Genomic DNA, 23,575 nt, shown 5'->3' with positions numbered 1-23,575 from the left:
AGTGGCCGTAAAGGTTAAAGATGGTTGGGCAGCCCGGGTGGCTCCGCGGTTTAGCGCTACTTTCAGCCCAGGGCCTGATTCTGGAGACCCGGGATCGAGTCCCACGTTGGGCTCCCTGTGTGGAGCCTGCTTCTCCCTCTGACTGTGTCTCTGCTTCTCTCTCTCTGTCTCTCATGAATGAATGAATAAATAAATAAAAATCTTTAAAAAAAAGATGGTCACATGTGTGTAGTGCCTGGTGTACGTGGTCCTCCCTCCCGCTTCTCCTACGATGCTCTCTCCCACCATTTAATGACAGCTATGGCAACAGCTTTGATCCTTCTAAATCTAGAAGAATAAGATCCTGCCCTCAAGATGGGAGGAAGACTCTTAAGAAATTTAGTCACAAAAGGGCCAAGGAAAGTACAGGAGTTGGGAGTCAGAGAGAGGGGGCTTTGCCTCTTTGTCTCTTACTAGAGATAATTACATCTACCTTTTGTCTTGTGTTTGTAGGAAGATTAAATGGGACAATGCAGATAAAGCTCTTGGCCCTGTACCTGGCACACGCCAGGTGCCCACTAAATAGCTGCACGGTCTTTGGTTGTGGAGTTTATCCTCAGAAATGAGGAGAACATGGCAAAAGTCACAATACCTGTCAGATAGTGAGTTCAGCGGGGAGAGGCCTTCCAGCTGGAGAGAAAGCTAGGAAGGCTTCTGAGATGAGGTGGCATTTTTCACTAATTTGGACGTTAGTGATGGGAGGAGCAGAGACACAAAGATTACTCTAGGCAAGCGTGTAGAGGCAAGAAGATGTGGCTGGTAGTGCAGGCTGCTCAGTGTGGACAGAGTTTCAGGAACTGAGGCAAGAGTGCCTGGGGCTGGGGTCTGACCTGGAAAGCCTCCGGCAAGAGAGCAGAGTTGGGAGCTGCCCACGGAGAGCGGCTGGAGGATCCTGAGCAGGGGAGGTGTGGTGAACTGTGCCGAGCAGGCTGGATTTGAGGACCAGGGCCCTGTCGTGCAGAGCCTGCCGATGATTGCAGCGGGACAGACCGGCTGGGCCAAGGCCAGATACCAAGGGTGCGCAGGTGCGCTGCAGGCCATAGCTCCTGGGCCAGGAGCTTGGGGCATGAGGAGGAGCCGTCAGGGGCTGCAGCCCCTTTGCTCTCTACCCTGTCCACAGAGGGGCCCACACCCCCTTCCGCCTCTTTCCCAGATTGTCGGGGTGTGTGCACGCTCTCGAGCGCATATGCAAACCACTGGAGGGAGAAGCTGTGCAGGGCCCCCCACCCTGCTGTGACTCCTCTGGCATTTCCAGTCCAGGGCCTGAGGAGGTTCAGCTGCCATGGTGTGGAGGAGCTGCGCCCAGAGTCCTAGCCTTAGAACTCGAGCATGGACAAGACCCCTGGGGAGCCTCTCTCCAATTTGTGGATGGACTTCCATCATGTCTCTAGAATTTTATGCGTGTATGTGTGTGTGTGTGTGTCTGGTTTTCCTCAGATTCTCAAAGGGATCTGTGACACCAGCCCTTGTCAATGTAATCCCATTTTCCAAATGAAGAAACTGAGGCCTGGGGAGGGAGAGTGACTCCCTGGGTCCCTCAGTGAGTTCGGCACCATCCAGGGCAAACTCCCTTTTCTTCTGAGGAGGATGTCTGTCAGGAGAGCCAGGGTGCTGGGAGCTGGAGCAGAAGTGGAAACAGAGAGGAGAGAGGGACTGGGGGAGGAGAGGAGAGGAAAGGCCAGAGTTGCCCAGGGATTAACCATCTGTGTGTTTTGTAGGGGCCAGTCCCCCCCAGGATACCTGATCCCCTTCTCCAAGTATTGTTCAAATACTTTCCCAGGGATGGACTGGGCGGGACTGGCAAGTGGGGGTGGGGTAGAGGGGGGAGAGGAGAGAGAGAGATTGAAAGCAGTAAGAAGCTGGGGTGGGGCAGAGAGAGAGAGAGAGAGAGAGAGAGAGAGAGAATACGGGAGTGCGTGCTTGAGGACCTGGAAGGTAGGCGAACCCTCTTCAGCTGTCCTCCGAGGGGAGTTCACTAGGCTCCTCCAGGCCAGGATGGGGGTGGAGGGAGGCTGAGAGCCTCCACCAGGATTTTCTGAAGGGCAGTTCTGCAAATTTGAACTTAAAGGCTGAGAGTGTGTCAACCTACAGGTTTGCTGACTGCTCTTGGGTCTTGGCATTAAAATCCTTTCTCATTCCCTCTCAGGCCCACCTTACTGGCTTCTCAGGCCGCCATTACTGGCTCTGAAATCATAGATTTGGGACGCCCGGGTGGCTCAGCGGTTAAGCATCTGCCTTCAGCCCAGGGCGTGACCCTGGGGTCCCAGGATCAAGTCCCACGTCGGGCTCCCTGCAAGGAGCCTGCTTCTCCGCCTTTCTCTCTCTCTGTGTCTCTCATGAATAAATAAATAAATAAAATCTTAAAAAAAAAAAAGAGAGAGATCATAGACTCTGACAGCAGGAAGCCATCTTAGGGACCAGTGAGTCCAGTGGTTTTCAAAATGTACTTTGATGGACCTCGGGGGCTCCACAAGCTGAACAAGTGGGGGAAAGGCTGACTGACCCCCCTTCCCTCCCAGAGCTGTGGCAACTAGACAGCACAGCTTTACTGATTGGCAGTCAAGCTAGATTTTGTGGCAGAAGGAGTTCCCCTGGCTTAAAACATGATTCTAACCTCCCTGCCCCACCCTCAAATTTATGGAAGGGGAAACTGAGGCTAAGACTTGCTGGGGGTCATTAGAAATCTAGTGGCTGAGCTAGATTCAGCTAGGTTTCAGGTCAGGCCTCCCCACCACCAGGCCAATTGCCTTCTTTCTCCCTGGGCTCAGCAAGGGAAGGGATGGCCTTCCTTACAGAGAGGGATGGGGCTGGATGGTGTTGAGGCCAGAGAAAGGGGATGTGGGAACCCCAGAAACGTACAACCCTGCTGCCACCAAAGCATGGGGAAGGCCTCACTATAGCGCCCTGGCAAGAATCCTAGATCCTGGGCCTGGTTTTCTGTTCCTGCCCAGCAGGGAAACAGCTGCAGGGTAGGGATAAGGGGTGTGGAGGTGTGTGGGAGGGGGAGGGAGACCCCACTTTTATACTCCAAAGGTTTAAGCTCTTTAGGCTGCCAGTGCAGGGGTGCTGGGAGGACTCTTGTGTGCCTGTCAGCTTTGTGGGAAGCTCTGGCAAGCCGGTCTCTCTCTTTCTTCCAAGGCTGAGTAGACAGATGAAAGCAGGCCCCAGCCGCTGAGTGGGGGTGCTCCAAGCAGAGGTGGCTTCTGGACAGCTGTGGAAGGCCTCGTTTGCATATATGCAAATGAGTGCCTGGCTCCTTTCTTTCCCGGCATCATCTAGGCAGACCCAGGTGCTGTTGGAAGAGTCCCAGATCCTGCATCAAAATTAGTCTCTTGAACGGGTTTCTTTTTTTTTTTTGTCTCCCAATGTGAAATTTCCTTTGAACTCCTTCCCAGACTCTGGGAACCTTCTCAGTCCCAACTCTACCTCCCTTCCAGTCATGTTAGCTCCTCAATCCCTAGGAATTAGAGCTGAAGACAGCCAGGGCCAGAGGGCAGGATCCAGCCTAGACAGCCAAGGGGTTCTAGGTGCTGCTCCTGGCTCTGCCACTGTTTTGGTGTTCTTATCTGGGATGAACCCCTCATCTCATCTCTCTGCCCTGCAGTGTCCCCAGTGGGTAAACAAAGAGAGGGGCTGAATGTCCCTTCCAGCTCCAACAGTCTGCAAATGTTTGTGAACGTTTGTGCATTAAAGTTGTGTGGTTGTAAATAACAGACACCAATGCAGGCCACTAAATTAACAGAGGGAAGAGGACATGAGGGTGTCTCAAGAGACGTGATGGGGTAGGTTCATAAGGGGAGGATAGAGAGCTGTTTGGCTCCTCCATTTCTTCTCTCAGCTTCTTAGTTGAAAACTATTTTAATCCTCTCTCCTTTCTTTCTTTCTTTCTTTCTTTCTTTCTTTCTTTCTTTCTTTCTTTCTTTCTTTCTTTCTTTCTTTCTTTCTTTCTTTCTTTCTTTCTTTCTTTCTTCTTTCTTTCTTTCTTCTTTCGTTCTTTCTTTCTTCTTCTTCTTTCTTTCTTTTTCTTTCTTTCTTCTTTCTTTCTTTCTTCTTTCTTTCTTTCTTTCTTTCTTTCTTTCTTTCTTTCTTTCTTTCTCTTTCTTTCTTTCTTTCTTTCTTTCTTTCTTTCTTTCTTTCTTTCTTTCTTTCTTTTCTTTTCTTTCTTCTTTCTTTTCTCTCTTTCTCTCTTTAGAAAAGGAGAGAAAGAGGGCAGGGGAGGCGCAGAGGGAGAGGGAGAGAGGGAATCCTAAGCAGGCTTCATGCCAGCATGTAGCCCCACACAAGGTTCAATCTCACAACCCTGAGAGGTCACAACCTGAGCCAAAATGAAGAGTCCACACCTAACCAACCCAGCCACCCAGGTGCCCCTAATCTCCTTTCTCTCTTAAGATTGACATTTCTCTGTTCTTCAGTGAACAAAATGAATATCCTTCAAAACCAGGTCCAGGGAAAGTGACCCACAGAGACCGACTCAAATATCTGGCAGGGATCTGATTTCAGATTCCCTGTAGAGAACACCTACTGGCTTGGCTTGAGTCAGGTGATCACCACTGGACCAGTCAGCCATGGCCAGTAGGTCAAGGACATAGAGGAGAAACATGGCTGCCTGAGGTTCATAGCCAGATGCTGAGAGATGGTTTCTAGGTGCTGGGAAGACACCCAAGGAGTGTTTACTGCATCCTATGGGGTGTAAGGCGCTGAATTATAGTGTGAGCTAGTGAGCCTTTACAATGAGACAGACACCGGGCTAACCATATTTCATACACGATTCAACAAACCAATGAACTAGATGCTACTATTATCCATTTAATCCTTATAACTATCCTTTGAGGTGGGTTATTCTACCCACTTTATAGATGGGGAAGCTGAGGATTGATGAGGTGAGGTTACTAGCTTATAGTCATGCAGCTAATACCAGGCTGAGCTGGAATCCTTATCTGAGTCCCTTTGAACATCAGATTTATCTTCTCTAAAACAGTAACTTCTATTTAGTAGGACTCTTATGAGCAATACGTGATATAAAGTATGATGAGGGTTTAGCAGAGTGCTTGGCATTTGGTAACCACTTATTTAGGATGAAGTGGCCCTCAAAGCCCTGTAGGAACTGAGAATTCAGTAGAAGGCAGTTCTGCTTTTAGGCATCTGACCATTGAAAAGGTCTTTCTTTCCTGAACTTTTAGACTGACCCAAAATTGGATTCTCAGTAACTTCTATCCACTGATCCTAACCCTACCAGTTAGGGGCTGTGGTGGACAGAAACATGGCACCTCCATGATGTTCACATCGTTGAACTTAGGATGTGTATGTTGCACAACAAGGGGGCATTAGATTGCACATGGAATCAAGGTTGCTGATCAGCTGACCTTAAAATAGGGAGATTCATCTGGTTTATGCAGATGGGTCCAACATAAAGGGGAATTTTAAAGATAGAAGGAAACAGAAGAGTCAGCTTCAGAGTCAGGTGATAGAAGAAGGACAAGACCTGCCATTGCTGGCTTTCAGGATGGAGGAAGGGACCTTGAGGCAAGGAATGTAGGGAAACTGGAAAAGGCAAGACAGCAGATCTTCCCCTAAAGCTTCCAGAAAGAATCCAGCCTTGCTGACACCTAGAGTTTAGGACCTCTATCTCAGAACCAAAGATAATAAATTTGTGTTATTTTAAGGGACTATATTTATGATAGCAATGATTAAAAAATGAAACAAAACAAAACCCAAAACTAATACAGGGGCATTCCAAGCAAACCAGAACCTTCAAACCACAATCCTATTCCTTCGAGGGTCTTCTCCTCCAGACTGTAAACCCTGGTCCTTTGAGTATTTCTCACACGCATGTTTTAAGAGTGCGAACCATATCAGAACCGAGAAGAGATCCTTACATTTAGCAATTATTGGCTCACTGGTGGCATAGAGGTGAGCAGCCCAGGAGGCACAGGATGGGCGGAGCATAGGGGTTTGTGGTGATGGAGAAGAGTAAATGTAGGCATAATTTATCACTTCTTGGCCCCTCTCAACACCCTGCTAAATATCAGAGTAACCTTTAAAGAAGGCAGAGACCATCAATTAAATAAACAGATGCCTTGATGGAGAATAGGAGTGTAAACACAAGAGGCACCATTTCATAATTTACTGACGGTAAATCAACCTTGTTCACTCAGTGGGCTGTTCTCCATCTGCATGAAAGAAAAAGGAGGAAATCCATCAGAACAGGGCAAGGACCTTCACGAGACCTGCTAACCAACAAAATAGATTACAGAGAAAGCTTTGACACCTTTTTCCTGGGGTTAAGATTTTTTTTTTTAAACAAGAGGTTGCCTATGAGTTTGTCTGGAATGATTCAAGTAATGCCTTTGGAGATGCAGGAGGATGGTTGAGATGACTTTTGGATGTTTCATATGCCACCTTTTAATTCCAGTATCCAAAGATTGTGATTTGTGCCTGCACATTCACACTCGTGATTAAACCACATACACAGGTTACACAGGTTACTTAATATAGCTAGAAAAACACACTGAACCATAGTTCCAGTGACCTGAGGATGCATCTGACATATTCAGCAAAATTGGGCCAGGGATTAATATTGCTAAGGTCAGTGTGGTCATTTTGGGCACATAGGGGGTAATCTTTCATGAGGGTTCACCACTTTTCGGTATCTTAGTTCATCTGTAATGGACTGGCTGAGAGAGATGGTTATTAGAAAATAAAATGCACTGAGAGTCCCCGCATGAATCATTTATGGAAGATACCATGCTTAGCAAAAACCATGAAAATATGGCTGTTAAGGGCAACTCAGTCACTATTTCTGGATGGCTTTCAAGCGTGACTGCGGACCAGAGAAATGGGCCTGGACACACTGCAAAGATCTAAGCCTTCAGGCGGAAGAGAAGACAGAGGTGAGCTCAAGGGGCGGCCTTCACAAGCCACCACGTGGTGATACTCAGACCGTGAGGGGTCCCTCGTGTGAGAAGGTGCCCCTGGCCTTACTCTCCTTCTGATTATCACAATAGGCCAGAGGAGGAGAGGTCTGCTGAAGAGGTGATTAATTCAACAGGACTGAGGTTTGGGCAATTAACTTTTAAATATGCAAGCAGCTCAGAAGAGGGAGGAAGTGGTTTCCTCCTAGCAAAGCTGGTGAAAGATGGTGTGATGTTATCAAGGCTTTTGGGTAACCAGCAGAAGTTTTTAAATCCCCACTCTGCCCACACTCAGAGTATCCGAGCCATGATAGCCTAACGATGGGGGCCTCAGGAGCCGAGAAAGGAAAGAATCGGTGCTCTGCGGGTCAACTATAAATAGAACTTAAGATCTTTCTAGAAGGCTGGGGGAAGCAATCAGCTAACTAAAGAACTGTACAGGAGTTTGCCCAAGGGTGCAGTTTGACCTAGGCTTTTTGTTTCCTTTACAGTCAATAAGTGAGGGGAAATGTCTTTGCTTGTTGCAGGTGTGTCTGAATCACAGCAGACCTCCTGCTGGAGAGGAAGTGGAGGCTGCACGCAGGGGCAGGAGGACCTTGCTTTGAATCTTTGCTCTACCGTGTTTGAGTTGTTGGATCCTAAATAAGTCACTTTACCTGCTCTGCGCTCATCTGTAAAGTAAAGGTCAAAATACTCATCTTACAAAATTCTACCCTGTTATGAGGATTAATAGATGGTTAATAAACATGTACTACTTTCGAGGGCTGCAAGGAGACAAACTACTGGCCCTGGCAGTTAGCAGATTTTGGTTCTTCTAACCTCCACCAGCAGCCCATTCCCTTATCATAGAAAAAGGGGTCATACAGGTGCCTCTGTACTCTCTGGGTGACTCAGCATCCCTGGCCCCTCTCCTGGAAGTTCTGGTTCAGAAGAGGTAGGTTGGGCCTAGGAATTTGTTTCTTTGCACCGGAGATGTTTGAAAAATCTGGATTAGGTTATTGTCTTCTGAACATCTCAGATCATAAGAGTCATAGGATAGAGGTAAAAATGCAGATTCTAGCACCTCTAGCAAGGAGGCCAAGAAGTTGCATTTTTATTTTTATTTTTAAAATGTTTTATTTATAGAGAGAGAGCAAGAGCAAGCAGGAGGAGAGGGAAAGGAGCAAAGGGGGAAGGAAAGGAAAGAATCCTTTGAGGACTCCACACTGAATGCGGAGCCACATGAGGGCTTGATCTCATGCCCGTGAGATCATAACCAGAGCCGAAACCAAGAGTTTGGCACCCAGCCAACTGAGCCACTCAAGTGCCTCTGGAAATTTGCATTTTAAAAAAAGATTTATTTGTTTATTTTAGAGAGAGAGAAAGAGAGCATAAGCAAGTTGGGGGAAGGACAGGAGAGAGAATCCTGTGCCGAGCGTGGAGCCCAACACAGGGCTTGATCCCAAGACCCTGAGATTGGGACTTGAGCAGAAACCAAGAGTTGGCACTTAACCGACTCGACTGTGCCACCCAGGTGCCCCAGGAAGTTGCATTTTGAACCAGTATATCTGATGACTCATATGAACAGGAATAATTGGCAAAGCTAATCAAATGATATTTAGGGTTGAAGTCTATGACTGTTCGCTCTGAGCGGATGGTCAGCTAAGGAGCACAGATCTGGCCATATTATGTGTCAAAACAGGAAGTTCTTCCATCCAGTTGGTAAATGGCTGCTGCCCCCACTTCTCTCTAGTGTCCTCTCCCAGAACCTTCTTCCCTGAGGGCCCTCTCCCATCTCTGCACAACCCAGTGACTAAAGGATTAACACTGGACACAGGGTGGGCCACGTTGCTGTGGGCCAACCTATCTTCTGACTGATGGGTACTTGGGCCACAACAGCCATAAAATAGTTCAATGTTACTCCTCATTAAAGCAGTAATGGGAGGAGTTTCAGGAGGAGTCGTGGACTGGCCAACGTTATGGGAGGAGGTGGAAACCAAGAACAACTCATGAATTTCCAAATTTTTTCCAGCGTTTTTTTGGTTTTAGTAGCTAGCTCTTTTGGTGATGGTGGTGCATCTTCTACCTTCTGGGAATGTTTGTGTTAGATTCTTGATTGCAAGGAGCGGCCCCCCTCAGCTCATCTCAATACGGCAGAAGGTCATTTACTGGCAATGATGCTTCTACCAGTGATCACAGCCTCCGAGAAGTCCCCAAGACTATTGACTGCCCTCTTTTCACCTCCCCCCTCATGTTGGGGACTGGAGTGGTCAGCAAGTCACCCATCGCAGCCACAGCCTGGAGGTTTGGCACATCACAGGCATGCCACCCCACCCCCAATGCTTCTTGGATGTTACTGTGGGTAAAAGTGTAAACAAAAATCCTTTTAGAACTATCTTTTTTTTTTTTTTTTTTAAAGTCTCTGGTATAAAAATGCTTGTATTCTAACAGGGTATTTGTTTATTCATAGTGGCAGGATGGCAACAGAGCGTCAGAAGTTAAAAGAACTCCAAAGTCAGGCTGCTGGGTTTGAATTCTCCTTCAGCATTTATGACCTGGAGCAAATTGTTACTTAACCTTTCTAAGTGTCTGTTTCCTCATCTGTAAAATTTGAATAATGAGAGAACTGGATTAATCTCACAGGGCCTTTGTGAGAGCTAAGTGAGATTTTGCAAGCAAAGCATTGAGAACAGCGTCCGGCATATAGAAAGAGCTCAGTAATAAACGTTACCTGAAGGCAAACTTGTCCTGTAAAGAGCCAGATAGTAAATATTCCAGGCTTTATGGGTTATGTGGTCTCTGTCACAACTACTCAACTTTGTCTCTGTGACGTGAAAGCAGCCACAGATAATATTGTAAGGAATGGGCATAGCAATAAAACTTTATTTACAGTAGCAAGTGGCAAGCTAGATTGACTCATGGGCCCTACTTTGTTGATGCTTATGTTAAAGGAAGATAGGTTTCTTATGGGAAGGCAAGAACAGCTAAATTACCAGGCCTCCTGGGCCTTAGAACATAGTTTAGGAACCAGGAGGCTCTCTAGTTCCTGTGCGTGCCTTCATAATTCTGTGAGCCAATTTCTTTTCTTTTTTTTTTTTTTTTTAAGATTTTATTTATTTATTCATGACAGACGGAGAGAGAAAGAGAGGCAGAGACACAGGCAGAGGGAGAAGCAGGCTCCATGCAGGGAGCCCGACGCGGGATTTGATCCCAGGTCTCCAGGATCACACCCCAGGCCGAAGGCAGCGCCAAACTGCTGGGCCACGGGGCTGCCCTGTGAGCCAATTTCTTAAATAAATCTCTCTCTTCCTCTCTCTCCATACATATGCATAATCTCCTGTTGGTTCTGTCTCTTCCTGAGTCTGTGACCGTATACAGATGTGAGGCCTTGGGTCAGTCAACCAAGGCACTGGTGTCTAGGATTTGCTTCTCTTAGCAAGGGGCTATGGGAGGGAGTCCCTTGGAAGAGCCTGAATTCTGGGGTGTGGCCCATCTAGCACACTGTCTTCCTGTACTGGTTTTCTGGTGTCACTCATAAAGCTATCCTCCAAGCACCCTAGAACTCTTGGCATCACATTGCCTATTAGATTCACAATCTGCTTTGTTAATTTTCCCCATTCTCACTGGTGTGAGGTGGTATCTCATTGTGGTTTTGATTTGTATTTCCCTGATGGCAAGTGATGCGGAGCATTTTCTCATGTGCTTGTTGGCCATGTCTATGTCTTCCTCTGTGAGATTTCTGTTCATGTCCTTTGCCCATTTCACGATTGGATTGTTTCTTTGCTGTTGAGTTTAATAAGTTCTTTATAGATCTTGGAAACTAGCCCTTTATCTGATACGTCATTTGCAAATATCTTCTCCCATTCTGTAGGTTGTCTTTGAGTTTTGTTGATGGTATCTTTTGCTTTGCAAAAGCTTCTTATCTTGATGAAGTCCCAATAGTTCATTTTTGCTTTTGTTTCTCTTGCCTTCATGGATGAATCTTGCAAGAAGTTGCTGTGGCCGAGTTCAAAAAGGGTGTTGCCTGTGTTCTCCTCTAGGATTTTGATGGAATCTTGTCTCACAACCACAAATGTTGGAGAGGATGTGGAGAGAGGGGAACCCTCCTGCACTGTTGGTGGGAATGTGAACTGGTGCAGCTGCTCTGGAAAACTGTGTGGAGGTTCCTCAAAGAGTTAATAGATCTGCCCTCCGACCCAGCAATTGCCCTGCTGGGGATTTACCCCAAAGATACAGATGCAGTGAAATGCCAGGACAGCTGCAACCCGATGTTTCTAGCAGCAATGTCCACAATAGCCAAACTGTGGAAGGAGCCTCGGTGTCCATCGAAAGATGAATGGATAAAGAAGATGTGGTCTATGTATACAATGGAATATTCCTCAGCCATTAGAAACGACAAATACCCACCATTTGCTTCGACAATGTGGATGGAACTGGAGGGTATTATGCTGAGTGAAATGAGTCAATCGGAGAAGGACAAACATTATGTGGTCTCATTCATTTGGGGAATATAAAAAATAGTGAAAGGGAATAAAGGGGAAAGGAGAAAAAATGGGAAATATCAGAAAGGGAGACAGAGCATGAAAGACTCCTAACTCTGGGAAACGAACTAGGGGTGGTGGAAGGGGAGGTGGGCGGGGGTTGGGAGTGACTGGGTGATGGGCACTGAGGTGGGCACTTGATGGGATGAGCACTGGGTGTTATTCTATATGTTGGCAAATTGAACATCAATAAAAAATAAATTTATAAAAAAAAGATTTACAATCTAAATATGTACAATAAAGAGAGGCAGCCTGGTATGGTGGAAAGGCCAATGGGCTCTGCAAACAGACAATGACCAAGAGCAACTCACTGAACTTCTATAAGTCCCAGTGTCTCCTCTGCAAAATGCGGATAATGGTGTTTCCTTGGGTGACCGTGGCAAAAATGAAATGAGATGACATGTGTAAAAGTTACTGGCACATGTGAAGTCCTCACCAAGACATTAGTTTCCTTCTTTCTTTTTTCCTTCCCGACCCCCACCCCACATCATAATTCTCTCTCTCTCTTTAAGATTTTAATTATTTATTTGACAGAGAGAGAGAAAAAAAGAGAGAGCGCAAGCAGGGGAAGAGACAGGCAGAGGGAGAGGGAGAAGCAGGCTCCCTACTGAGCAGGGAGGGAGCTCAATCCCAGGACCCTGGGATCATGACCTGAGCCAAAGACAAATGCTTAACTGACTGAGCCACTCAGGCACTCCCCAAATCATAATTCTATCCATGGGTATTTCCTTTTGGTACTGCTGGTAGAGTTGGTGGAACTTTCTGGGCCTTCTGTTTTTGTACTGCAGAATATCCAGGTCCCGACAACAGTAATGGTGGCCTGAGTGGCCTTACCCATTCCTTCGTAGGGTTTCCTGCATTCATGATGCTCTTTGCTTTCCTTGGAATTGCCTCTCCCTTCCTTTTGAATATTTTTGTTAGCCAGCCTATAGTTGTAGCTAAAGGACTGGAACGGAGTTCAACTATGAGGAGAGAGCACTCTTTGGTTTTGAAGAGCAGTGGATTCCATGGCAGAGGGAATGATGTGGACTTTGAGCACTCAGAACCCCTGAGAGGTAAGTATAAAGCAATGCTCTTTTCTTTTCTCTTTTCTTTTCTTTTCTTTTTTTTTCTTTTCTTCTTTTCTTTTTTCTTTCTTTTCTTTTCTTTCTTCTTTTCTTTTCTTTCTTCCTTTTCTTTTCTTTCTTTCTTTCTTTCTTTCTTTCTTTCTTTCTTTCTTTCTTTTCTTTCTCTCTTTTCTTCTTTCTTTTTTGATTTATTTATTTATTTGAGAGAGAGAGAAACAGAGAGAATGCACATGTCAGTAGGGGGAGGGGCAGAGGGAGAGAGTCTTTAAACAGACTCCCTGCTGGGTGTGGAGCCCACTGGAGGGCTTAATCTCATGACCCATGAGATCATGACCTGAGCCAAAAACAAGAGTCAGATGCTCAACCAACCGAGACACCCAGGTGCCCCAGCAATGCTATTTTCATTTCCATTGTCTTTTTCAAACGTATTCATGGAGGAGAGTTCTCCCTTCCCACTGGTTGGAAACTCAAGCTATTTCATATCTTTTCAGCTCCCTCTTAGATAATAAAAGTCCTGTAGACATGCTAAGTCATCAGTGTCTCAACCCAGAAATTAGAATGCCCATGCCCGTGCCATACCATCTCTACAACCCATCAGTATGGCTACATGGCTACTTGTAGGCAGGAAGCATGTGGTTGGTGAAGGGGTGGGGCAGTAGATTTCTTTTTTCTCTCTCAGTTCCTCCTCCTGGGCAGTCATTCTCCTCTAGCTCATTAAAACACTCCCCACACTCATAAGCCCTGGAGATCATTTCAGATTCTCCTTACAGGACTGTTAACTCTTCAAGGAGGCCCCTTTTACACGGTGCCCATCCTGATCACACCTGCTCTCTCTTGCATCATTGGGTCACATCCCATCCAAGGGAAACACCCAGGTGTTCCTGCCCAGGCATACTCTGGGATTTGCAGGTCAGTCTCTAGGCTGCAGAAATATCTCCTTCCATCAATGATGGGAGAAGCCAACCAGCCCATCTCTCCCTGCCTTTTACATTTCCAGTCTGGAATCCAACATGGGTCCATTGTGTCTCTCCAGTCCCAGGGAACATGTACCAAGCTTTCTGAAGCCCCTTCCATGAGATTTGAGAAGAGAGATAAGCACCTCCCATCCCACCTCTTGGAAGGGTTGAAGATGATAGCAGGTCAATGTTTTTTTTTTTTTTTTTTTTTTTTTCTTCAAATAAGTCTTCCTCCAGATCCTCTCCCTTAATCTCTAAAAGCCAGACCATTTCATACCTTCAGTGTGAGTGTCAGTGAGAAGTTCGAGTTTGGTAACAAAATTTTGTGTCTTACCTTGAAAATTTGCATCTTCTTCTGGCATCACACTAAAATGTTATGTCTACTGTATCATGGTGCCTCACGCAAAACTTTCGATTTAACATCTTTTTATATTTACTTTGGTATTGATGCAATTGCGGGTGAAGATGGGGCAGTCAAGGAACTCTTGATGCTTGAAATACAGATCGCAGTGCATCCATATCCATGCTGTGCATTTCTTGTCTTGTTGTTGACAGTCTCTTGGGAACAGCAAGTTTGGCTAGGATCACCAGAGAGTCTTGTGGATGCACTTGGCCAGAGAACACACTGGGTACTTCTCAGCCTTCCCCTGGAGAGCATTTTCAGAGAGAGCTCAGTGTACTATTTGCTTTGTTTTGTTTTTTTCTTTCTTTTCTTCTTACTGGCTTCTTCGATTCTCCATAGGAAGACCGATTAAGGCTAGCTCTCCTGGAGTCAAGTGTGGTTGGGTGGTAAAGAATCCCAAGTGTTTGTTGTTTTCTATCCTTGTCTCAGGTATTTGGAGGACTCTTACCTGGGGCTGGGGAGGCGGAGGGGAACTGGCTTCCCAGGGCCTCTGTTGGTTTTAGGTGGCAGAGGGGAAGTGGGAGGGGAGAGGAGAGGCTGCCATTGAGGATTGCCAAGGTGGGGCTGGCCTAGAAAGGATACCCATCCCTTCAGCCTAGAAGTACCCATTCACTGTAGCTATGGGCATGTTTTCCATCTGTTTTACATGTGGGTGTTTCTTCTTTTCTGCAAACTGGTCTGCCACATGGCAAGATCAGGGTCAGCCTGTACCCTCTACTTCCTGTACCCACACAGCCTCTCTCACAGGTCACTGGACACAGTAGGCACCAGGTAAATGCTGAGTTGCTGAGGCCCACAGGCTTATTAGAAGCAGAAACCAGAAAACCTCATTTACATTTAGTTCCATTAATGCCACAAGTGCTCATCCAGGGCCTTCTAGGTGTCAGCACCATGCACAGGCATTACATAATTATTTTGATCTGAAGCCAATAGAAAGATGAGATTTAGTTCCCCAGCCAGACCTGGTTTAATATGCTTATTATAAAAAATATATACTGGGGGAAAAAGGAAAGATAAGATGAGAAAAATCACCCATAATGCTACCACCAAGATAATTACTGTCAATATTTTAAGTCTCTACCTTCACGCATATTATTTTATATAAATGAATTCGTTTTGATATTCAATTTTGTTTCCTTCCCTTCATTTCCAGTATCACGTAAAGCTAGTTCCTAAATGCCATTTTGATTTTTTGTATAACATTCTTTTCTGTTTCTAAAAATAATGGATGCTCATTATAGGAAATTTGGGAAAATGGAAGAGTGTAAAGAAGCTAAATTGCTTAACACAACTTCCACCCAGACACAGCTACTATGTTTCCTTCAAGTCTTTTTTCCTATGAACTTATTTGTGTATGCTTTAGAATATTGGCAATCGTATGTTGTTTAAAGTTCTTTTAAGTGTTGTTGTTGTTTTTTAATTAGTGAGGTAATTTGTACACATGATTAAATAAGAATGGCAAATACAAGAGAGTTTAGGATGAAGAGCAGTTCCACTGTTGACCTCTTCCCATCCCTAGTCCTGATCCTTAGAGGAAGCTGCTTTTAGCCCTTCTGGAATTTTCTTCTGGTGATTATGTCAGCTTCTATCTCCAGTTGACACGGGTCTACCACTATTTCCTGCTTATCAGTGTTAGACATTATCCGCTAGACTTCCTGCTCTCATGATGTGGCTTCTCTGTCCCCGTCTCCTCCACTGCAATCATCCCCCTACTGGTTACTTTTCACTACAAGCAACAAACTCACATCTTTTTAATCTTGTTCTATCAACTCTACAGTTATTTTGGCCTTTCATGTTCTACAGGGAGGGAGGACAGTAACACGCCCCAGAAACCCACTGTTTCTCAGGTCCCCTTCCTATATTCCATTGATCAACTTCTGTCTATAGTACTTTGGCTTTTCCAGAGTGTTCCACATACAACAATTAAATTTTCCATCTTTCCTGAGGTTCTTCTGGAAAACTAAGAATCAGTAAACAGTGTTTATGTCGTCATGACTGTGTCACCATGGCTCCTGCATTTGGGGTACCCAACAGTACCTCAATGGTGCATTTGCTGTTTGAATGAGCTCTGTTTTGCCTAGGTTTTCCTTGTCCATTTGCTGTCTTTATCAAATTCTCTATTTTACTCCAACTTTTTCATCCAACCAGGTAAGCCAGGAAGTATACTGCTTTCCAGAGTCTCTTTTCCCATGTTCTCTGTCTTGCTCTGATCTACACTGCTTGTAGATCAACATCTTCTAAGTTTCTGTTTGGTTGCAGTCCACTAAGTAACTTCCACAAATCTGGTGTGAAGGAGGTAAATTTTTTGAGTCCTTGAATATTCCACTGTAACACTTGATTGATGCTTTTTTCACGTATGGAATTCTAGATTCAGGACAATTCACTCTCAGAACATTGAAATTGTCACCCTCATTGCTTATGAGAAACTTAAGGTCAGCCTGATTCTGAGTCTCTTGCAGATGACTTGTTTTTTACACACTGGAAAGTTTCAATATTTTATCCTCATCCCCAGGATTCTGAAATTTTCAATCATGTAACAAGTATGGTGGTTTTTCCGTCATTGTGCTAAGCATTTGGGGGGTCTTTCATTCCGGAGGCTCATGTCCTACAGCTCTGGAAAGTTTTGTATTATTTCCTTGATAATTTCTTCTCTGTTCTCCCTGGAAGCCTATTATTTGAATGTGGAGTTTCTGGATTGAATCCTGATTTCCTCATCTTTTCTGTCCTTTATAATTTTGATTTACTTTCTTAGAGGGTTCCTATAATATGGGTCTTTTATTTTTTTATTATTTTTAAAAGATTTTCTTTATTCATAAGTAACAGAGAGAGAGAAAGGCAGAGACATAGACAGAGAGAGAAGCAGGCTCCCTGAAGGGAGCCTGATGTGATGCTCGATCCCAGGACCCTGGGATCATGCCCTTAGCCAAAGGCAGATGCTCAACCACTGAGCCACCCAAGTACCCCTAATCTGGGTCTTTTATATCAATAAAACTGTGTGTATGTGTGTGTGTGTGTGTGTGTGTAAGAGTGGAACACACAGGTGTCTTATCAGAGGTTGTGTAGGGGGCACTTGACTGCTTTCTATGCCAGAGCATGGCACAATATGGGAACAGACTGTCCCATCTACAGATATTCAATGAATCCTTCTGCAGTCAATCCCTGGTTTCACCTGCCCCGATTCCCACTGACATTCCTGAGTGCTCAGCCTTCTCCCTTTGGCCAAATCATCTAATGAATATACTCTAGGCTGAGGGACTCATCACCCCATTGGGTGAGTTACCACCTTTCCATCTAATTTCCAACTTGGCCACATCTTTTGAAGTGGATCCCCCTATTTGCTCTTTTTTTCTTTGCTATCTTTAGTGGGGTCTCAAAGAGACATGCATGTAGTTAATGCACTATTTCTTTTTTAGCTGGAAGTCTCTATAACACATTTTTATTTTTTATTTTTTAAAAATTTATATAAATTTATTTTTTATTGGTGTTCAATTTGCCAACATATAGAATAACACCCAGCGCTCTCCCATCAAGTGGCCCCCTCAGTGCCCATCACCCAATCACCCCCACCCCCCGCCCACCTCCCCTTCCACCACCCCTAGTTCTATAACATATTTTTAAGCAAAAAAAAAAAAAAAAACTTTATTGAGGTAAAATTTTAAAAAATGCACTGCTTTGAGGTAGACTGTTCATGGACTTTGAATAAGCACATCACAGTCAAGATGTAGTACATTTTCCATCTCCAAAATGTTCCTTTGTTCCTCTTACATCCCCTCCCTCACTCAGCCCAAGGAACTTCTAATTTTCCCTATTCTAGGATTTTATATATATGGAACACACAGTATGTACACTTTGTGTCTGGCTTCTTTTTCCCAGCATAAGGTTTTTGAGATTCTGGAAGAATCTTTGTTGTATAAATCACTTGTTTGTTGTATAAATCACTAGTTTGTTCTTTTATATTGTTGAGTAGTATTCTGTTATTTATGGGAGCCACAGTTTGCTTATTCGTTTACCTGTTGGTGAGCATTTGGGTTGTTGCCCATTTTGATGAAGTGATGACGAGTGTTTGTATTCAAGTATTTTTTTGTGGACATACACTTTTATTTTTCTTGATTAAATACCTAGGAGTGGGGTTGTGGGGTTATGTGGTTTAAGAGTGTGCTTAACTTTATGAGAACCTGCCAAATGGTTCCCTAAAGTTGTTGAAGTATTTTAAACTCTCGCCTGCAGTCAACAAGAGTTCCATTTGTTCTAAGTCTTTGCAATACTGACTAATCCCCCTTTTGATTGTAGACATTCTGGTGAGTGTGTAGGGTTTTCTCATTGGTTTGATTTGAATTTCTCTGATGACTACTGATGTGTATCATCTTTGCATGTGCTTTGGTCATTGACATGCTTTTTTTATGAAGTATCTTCAAATCTTTAGCTCACTTTTTAATTGGGTTATCATCCTATTTTGTTGGAAAGTTGTTTTATATTTTTGAGTTAGGTCTTTGGTCAGGTAATCCCTGTGTGTCTTTGAACCCTGTGCTTTCCCTACTTAGTATTGTATTATAAGAAGGTCTTCACGCAATGACTTTGTTTGAAAGCATGATATTTAACATTTCTTGATATTTGCCATACTCATGTACCATTATCTATTTAAGAGTTTCTGTTGTTGAACATTTATGTTTCTATGTTTGTTTTGTGATTGCTCTAATAACACTATAGCACATGTCCTCTTGCAGGAATCTGGTTTGTTCCTTAAGATAGATTCCTAGAAGCAGAGTGACAATGTCCAAGTGTGGAACATATTAAGGGCTTTTGATATGTACTGTCAGATTGCTTCCCCAAAAGTTTGTACCAATTTCAAGTGTCACCAGTAGGAGACAAGACCCCCACTTTACACCAATGTTGCCAGCTCTGGGTATCCTTCTTTGAGAAAAATTTACTAATTTAATGGGTGGAAGTGATAGCTGGTTTTAAGCAGCATTTCTTAAATTCTGAGTGCGCTTGGACACCTTTCCAAGTGTTCAGTAGTCACTTGTTTTTCCTCCTCTGTGAACTGTTTATTCATATCTTTCGTTCTCTGATGAGTTTCTGAGGCACGTTTCCCAACTCTGCAAAGACGTCGCAGTGGGCGGAAGTGTTTGGCGGTGGAGGTAGGGGAGGAGAAAATTGGGCTGGCAGCTGACCAAGAAGTAGGGTGTTGGCTTAGTGGGGCACCCCGGGACACCCAGGGACCCTGCACACTCCTTTCTTCACATAGGCCACCTGAAAGCTCTGTGAATAGCAAGAGGGAAACCCCCAGGGGGTCCCACAGGAGAAGGGATAAAAGCTTTCCTTCTGGGAGTTAAATTGTAACTTTGTTGCCTAATGGAGCACAGCAGTGATATGCAAGGTCACCAGACAGGGTCAAAATGGCTCCCAGGCCCACAAGTTTTGATAGTGACCTCAACAAAAGAATTGCCAGACCTAAATAATAAGTTTGTCTCTCAGGAAGGGGGATGGGGTGTAATGCTCAGTAACCAAAATGAATGTGAAAATGCTCCAAGGACTGTGGGGAAAAAGAAGGTCACACGAGTTGTAAGCCTTAAATTTCACCGGATTTTGCCTCAATTCAGTCATGCAGAATGCCCCCTGGGAATATTTGGAGCCCAAGAGTGCCTCATTCACTCTCTCAGTAAATACTCCGGTAAAGAGGTAGGAGTCTCCAGGGTGTCTCTCATGCACTCACCAACCATAGTCCTTGGGTGGTCCTTCTGGAGTCCCAAAGACATGTCGCCCCATGTTCTTGACAACATTTATGGAAGTCCCTGAGAAGCCCCATATATTGGTCCACCAAGTCTTCCCCACATACCTCTGGGCAGTCCCAGGGGCTCACAGATGAGAGTTCCCCCAGTATTATTGGGGTCCCCAAATAGCATCTCACACCTGCACCTCAACACGTTCCTCTGCCCCAATATTCCGGAAGAACCCAGGGAGAGTTGCACCAGAGTTCACAAAGCCTCCCCTTTGTGGCATAACCACTGATCCCTCTGGGGGCTCCCCTGGTTCTAGTGCCTCCGGGCACTGCTAGCTCTGACTGGTGATGATGTGCCCCTCTGACTGAAGCCTTTGAGATGCCCTAGCTGCAGAATAATTGGAAGCAACATGGGGCAGAATCCATCTTCTTGCCCTGTTAGAGAGGGAGTGGCCAAGCAGGGCTGGCCGAGACTCAGTGATTTGCATAGTGGTAGTTGACAGTTCTTTCTATTTTTACTGACGGTTCTCCTGTTAATCATGGGATTCAGATAGGAGTCTTTGTGGCCTGGGCCAGGAGATGCATCTGAAGACAGAATTATCCTTCCGATGACAGAGGCTTGGCTGCTGGGTTAGGTTCATCACATCTGGCTGGTTCTCCCCCCAGAATGAACCCCTTCCAAGGAGGATACACAGGCCTTCTTGTAAATGGGTATATTGTCCATACCCTAGTTTAAGGACAAATGGATTCATTATAAGGTCGGGGTTGATGTTACCAAAGGTCAGGAGACCAGCCAGGAGAAACACCTGACTGTTGGAGCAGAAGCCCACTGCTGGGTCCACCTGCATCCATTTATTACTTCTGAGACAGGACCCCAGCCGTAGAACTATTATAGCTTCTACCAAGAACAAAACACTTCCATTACCAGTTCTGATCTTGTGGTACATGGCTGCCACCTCACATTACTCATTTCTACTTTCTGACTATCTGATGGGTGTGTTTGCTTGGTAGAAAGTAGGTCACATGAGGTCTGGAAATAGATGTGGTTCTTTCAGTTTCTGTAGTACAGGAAAGCATGTGAGAAGGGCTTTGGCATGAGTATTAGGTGAGTCGTGGTGGGCTTCTTATGGACATGTCCACCAGCTTACCAGAAATACACAGACATGGCTGACCCTCAGCTTATGTGAGAACAGTGTTCAGGGATAAAGGGCTGTCATGGATGCATACAGTCCTAACCCTCTGTGGGGCTGTTGCCCTGGTATGAAGATTCACACTCTCCATTCCTTATAGCTATTACATCCCTATTAGGTAAATGAAATCGTTACTTACCTCATTTTGGGTTAAATTGTTAGACAATGTTACTAACTTCTCTTATTCTCCTTGGTTGACCAGCTGATTCATTCATCAGATATTTACTGGGTTCCTATTATGTGCCATGCACTGTGATGGTATTTGGGATGTAATAAAGAATATGATATAGTCTCTATTCTTAGGGATCTTGCTGTGTTACAGGGAAGAGGGACAAGGCATTAGGTTATTATGAGAGAGCTGTGAATGCTGGGCTACAGGGAAGGCCAAGATGACCTGGCAGGAGTGGGGTAGTAGGATGGATCATGATGGGTATGTTGTTTCAGGATTGAGCACTGCAGTGAGTCCCAAAAGGCAGAAGGATGGAGATTGGAAAGACCTTCCTGACCAAAAAGCCATATGTGCAAAGAAAAACTTAGGGAACATGGGACTCATGTAGAAAGACCAAAGAAGCATAGAATCTGGGGTGGGGGTAGGGTGAGATAAGGACAGGGCATAAACAGGGTCAGGTCATGATGGATCTGAAATTCTGTGATCTGAAATTTAGATTTCGTCCTGAAGACAATTCAGATTTTATTCTGAAGATAGCTTCCGAAGATCTTTAAACAGTAGAGTAGTGGGCTTGGATTTGTGTCTTAGAAAAATAAGATAGCCATGTGGCAACCATGTGGAGTATAGACTGGAGGGGGCTAGGGAAAGCAGGACCTAGTCCAGGTGAGAAATTTTGAGACTTGAACTAGTGCAAAGTGGAAGAGGAGGACAAGATAGGTGGGAGAGATGTATAAAAGTTAGACTCTCCCCCACCCACATCTAGGACAGGCCTCATCTCTATAGGATGGTGGGAATGAGGCAAAGTGAGAAGTAGATGTTTTGATGTGTTATCCTGATCCTACAGGACCGAAAGACTTACACCGTCAGCCCCTGGGAGAATCGCCCTCAACTGAAGACAGTTATCTTGCCCAAGGCACACCACCTTCATGGACAGCGCACATTCAGTGGTGGGTTGACATCAGGGTACAAAATCCACATCCCAGGCCCCTTGTCCTGCCTTGATACAACTCTGAGGGCCATCACAGACTCAGAGCTCTCCTGGGGTTGGTAGAAGCCTTAGTTGACACTTCACTGCAGCTCAGCATCTTCTTTTTCCAATCCTGCTTTCCTTCCTTCCTTTCTACAGGTAGACATCCCAAGAGCACTTTCTAGCACATCTTCTAACGCTAATCTTCATCTAAGAGGCTGCTTCATGGGAAATCCAAACCGAGGGATGATGTCCAATCCTTTGGCTTGTGAGCAGCCTGGATGGTGATATCATTCACTGATATGTAGAATACAGAAAGAGGAGGTGGTTTGGGAGGGATACCATGAGTTCACCTTTGGAAAAGTTGACTTTAAACTTCCTGAGACTTCAGGGAGTGAGACTAAATTTCAAAATCAATGTGTGGGCTGCAAGTGTAAATTTGGGAGTCATTAGTGTTCTGGGGTTAGCTGAACATCAATCTGTCTCACCTTGGGCTTTTGCATTTGCTATTCCCTTGATGCCTGTGTGGTTAGCTGGTTCCTCCTTGTCATTCAAATTGTAGCCTCAAATGTCAGCTCTTCCAAAAGGACCTCTTAGTCACCCAATCTAAAGTGCCACCCTCTTCTTTGTTATTACATCACTCCATCTTACCTTTCTGCACAGCATTTAGTGCTATCTGATATATTCTTATTTGTATCTCTATCCTCCCCCAACTGGAATGTAAGTCTCTGAAACAGAGGGTCCTTATGGAAATTGCTCACCTTTCTATTCCTAGCATCCAGAATAGTGCCTGGCACATGGTAGGTGTTCAATAAACCTTGAATAATTGACTGAATGAATCTGTTCTTTGCTGTGGACACTTATTAAATGGAATTTATTAAGACTGAGCACCCCAGATATTGTATAAATTGGAATTAAATCTGAAGTCCCCAAACACTTTGTCTCTACATTTCTGTCATTCTCTGAAACAGAGCCTGCCTGAAATATGGTCATTTATGCTGTGAATCCAGACCATCCCTTCCTTGGCCACCAGTCATTTCACCTCTTGGATGATGATTCTTTCTCATTTTGTTTTCCCCTGCACCACTGGCTTGATTGGTAGTGATTAGCAGAGGGTAGTCCATTTATGTGAAACACCTGCTTCCCACCTGTGTCCCCATGAGCAGTCAGCTTTGGACCTAGTGCAGAAAGCTAGTGGGTGTCCTTCATAGCTGAGTGGGCTTCCAGAATTTTCTCCAGGAGTCAGATCCAAACTGGCACCATATGGGTAACCATCTGTATGTCATTTTGCCAGCATTGCATCAAACACATCTGCCGGCTTGTGAAAGAGACCAGGGGCACCAAGGAGGATTGACAGAAATATTGGCCCAAGAAGAAGGCTGAGCCGGACAGAGCAGTTTCCATTCTGTGAATCAGGTTATAATTCGGTTGGCCTCCCTTCACTTGTTTATGAAACCAGCAAATGCCAGTCCAGAAGGTTGTGTTCTTTCATTGTGCCTATCAATCCACTCTGAAGAGAGTAGATAAGCATATCAAAGGTTATTTTACCTAGTTCAGGGTGAAGAGGCACATCCTGGGTGCATCAAAGTTCCTATGGTAGGAGAATTACATTGGATGGAGAGACTGTGATTATG

At 44.9% G+C, this 23,575-nt stretch overlaps 1 long non-coding RNA gene across 1 annotated transcript; it reads left to right on the top strand.

The window, feature by feature from the left end:
- Positions 1–15,923: 15,923 nt before the first annotated feature.
- LOC119873001 lies at positions 15,924–23,358 on the top strand. Its single transcript, XR_005362892.1, has 3 exons — positions 15,924–16,044; positions 21,819–21,921; positions 23,236–23,358. It is a non-coding gene; the product is annotated as an uncharacterized LOC119873001 (long non-coding RNA).
- Positions 23,359–23,575: the final 217 nt, after the last annotated feature.

The sequence above is a fragment of the Canis lupus genome, chromosome 8 (assembly GCF_011100685.1).
Source record: "Canis lupus familiaris isolate Mischka breed German Shepherd chromosome 8, alternate assembly UU_Cfam_GSD_1.0, whole genome shotgun sequence".
In the NCBI taxonomy this organism is placed as follows: Eukaryota; Metazoa; Chordata; class Mammalia; order Carnivora; family Canidae; genus Canis; species Canis lupus.
This window is presented reverse-complemented; position numbering and strand designations above follow the sequence as displayed.